Source organism: Cicer arietinum, chromosome 7, assembly GCF_000331145.2.
Source record: "Cicer arietinum cultivar CDC Frontier isolate Library 1 chromosome 7, Cicar.CDCFrontier_v2.0, whole genome shotgun sequence".
Classification (NCBI taxonomy): domain Eukaryota; kingdom Viridiplantae; phylum Streptophyta; class Magnoliopsida; order Fabales; family Fabaceae; genus Cicer; species Cicer arietinum.
The window spans coordinates 47,351,662-47,354,789 of NC_021166.2; positions in this window are offsets into that span (position 1 = coordinate 47,351,662).

The window sequence follows — 3,128 nt, forward strand, 5'->3', positions numbered from 1 at the left end:
CTGTTTTCTGAATGTCTCCTTCCCTTACTCGAATCTGATGGTAACCCGACTTCAAGTCAATCTTCGAAAATATCGCGGCCCCTCTCAATTGATCCATCAAATCATCGATTCGTGGCAAGGGATAACGATTCTTAATAGTTGCCTTGTTAAGCTGTCTATAATCCACACATACGCGCGAGCTTCCGTCCTTCTTCTTAACTAGCAAAACTGGAGCACCCCATGGTGATACACTTGGTTTCAATTTGGCTTTTGAGCTCATTTAATTCCAATGGCGACATTCGATAAGGTGCCATTGAAATAGGTCCCGTTCCTGGGTGCAAATCAATGAAGAATTCCACTTCTCTTACCAGTGGCAATCCTGGGATTTCCGTCGGAAACACATCCCGATACTCATTGACAAGCATCACATCCTCTATGTTCACATTTATCTTCGCCTCCACATTAGCCAGCGACAAAAACTCATCAGTCCCTTCACTTAGCGACACTCGGAGTTTGTTAGCAGTTAAATATTTAACAACTCCTGGTTCGGGGAAAAGAACCAATTTACGAGCACAATCCAAGATCACATAATGGTAAGACATCCAATCCATACCGAGGATGACCTCGAGTGATTGTAGCGGTAAAAAAATTAAATTAACCAAGAAATCCCTATTCTGAATAGTCATTTGACAATGTAAACATGCAGAATTCACTGTCAAAGTCTTAGCAGGTGTGGAAACAACCAAATCAAAAGGTAAGGCAGACACAGATAACTTCAAGCGATTCACACAATCCATAGCAATGAAGGAATGGGTTGCCCCGAATCAAAGAGTGCAGTTAGAGTGTTACCTGCAATCTCACAGTCACGCTGAATCAGATTACCAGTTGGATTCCCCTCTTCAGCACTCACACAATAAATGTGCCCTCTAGCAGTAGGACGGGTAGCCCTAGCTGCATTCACAACTGGTTCCACCTTTGGAGCCGTGCAATCCTTCGCCATGTGTCCTGGCTTCTGGCAAGTGTAGCAGGTGAGAGTGTTAGGGGTACAAGCATTAGCATAATGTCCCTCTTCCCCACAACGGAAACATCGGACCACTCGTCCCAGTTGTCTCTCGAAATTCTGGTTCCCCGGGCGATTCTGCCCACCGCTGTTAGTTCGTGGTCGATCATAGGGTTTAGCAACTTGTTTCCCCTTGTTCTGATAATTCACCCGACTAGGGCCTCCCGAATTAAAATTCCCTCCTCGGCTAGCCCTCTTATTGTCGATTATAAGGTTTAGCAACTTGCTTCCCCTTGTTCTGATAATTCGCCCGACTAGGGCCTCCCGAATTAAAATTCCCTACTCGGCTAGCCCTCTTGTTCTTCATATCTTCCACTTCTCTACATTTCTCCACCAGCGCTTGGAAACGTTGAATTCCCAAGGGTAAGACGGAATCTTGAATCTCATACTTCAATCCGTCTTGGAAACGATGACACATGAATGGTTCATCAATTTCTTCCCGGAAGAACCTGAAGTGCCTCGATAGTGATTCAAATTTAGCAGCATACTCGCCCACAGTCATGCTCCCCTGGTGAAGTTTCAGAAAGTCGTCACCCAACTTAGTCCTGGTACTCATCGGAAAGTATTTGTCTAAAAACTTTCTTTTGAACGATTCCCAGTTCACCTCCTCGTGGGCTGCTCCCATCAATAACCTTGCACTCCTCCACCAGTACTCAGCATCCCCCAACAGCATATAAGTGGCATAGCTGACCTTCACTCCCGCCTGACACTTTATCATGTCAAAGATTTTCTCCACTTCTTGGATCCATTGATCCGCCTTCTCTGAACCCTCATCCCCTTTGAACTTAGGAGGATTGTAACGACGGAAGTCTTCTAACCCTCTTGACTCTGCAGCACGGATCTCTCTTCCCCTCTTTTCAAGATCCCGTTGAGTCTTGGCAGCAGTCTGTGCGGCGACAGAAGCAGCCATGTTATTCATAGCCTCTGCCATTTGATCATTCCTATTAGCGTTGTCTCTCGGAGCGTCATTCCTTCTTGGCGGCATGGTTTCCTATAAAACCATCATCAAGTAGAGTCTTAACACTACTTCAAATAATTCCAAACTAACGTCCGACTATAACAACGCATAATAATTATATTGGACTTGACAACTCAAGTCACCTAAACCGACACATGATCAGATAACAATTCCCAACTTATAGGTCGACCTACAATCTATAACCAAGGTTCCACAGCCTCCAAAGAAAACCAAACCTATGCTCTGATACCATAATGTAACACCCCGTTTTTCAAAGCGATGGTGTATTTTTTTTTTTTTCAAAAGTAATTAAACTGAAACAGAGAAATAAATAAAGAAATGTCTTTGGATAAATAATTGAGTCATTATTATTTACAAACAGCGGAAAAGTTTCTCCAATTATAAATCCAAACCATTTACACAGCAACAAATGGTACAAGTAACCCATTCAAATGAGATGTCAAACTGACAATATTAGTATAAGTACAATTTTCCAAACTAAAAATACTCCAAACCAAAAAGAAGGACACCTAGTCCCTATACATCATCCTAATCTGATCATCCTACCAAAAAGCTATACACCCTGAGTATCTCCACGCGCCCCGTGAGATCCTCCTAACGTAACTGCAGTCACGCGTTCCCATCTCCATTCCCGTCCGTAGGGTACGAACCGGTAGGACCGTCCTGACTCTCATCTGAGGGCAAAGCCCAGATTTCCACAATAGTTGTAAAGGGTCACCAACCAAAAAATAACAGTTAACACATAGCAATTAAGTTTTTAAATGCTCAAAATAACTTTTCAACTAAGCATGCACCTTAACAGGATTTCCAATATGCGAAAAGTTCATACAATACTTTGCCAATTAAAAATGAAAGTAAAATGAAGTTCTCAATCTCCTAATTAACACATAACAAAACAAGACATGGATAAGTTAATGAGTAATCAATCATCTAACTCAAACTGAGGATTTTCACTGAGCCAATCGATTGGGAAATCGATTGGGGTGAAGGTTTTTAATGAAAACAGAATCCTGGGCTGAATCAATCGATTTGGCAATCGATTGACAGGATGACTAAGCCCCTGACTTAATACCAATCGATTTCCAAATCGATTTCCTGAAGGTTTTTAGT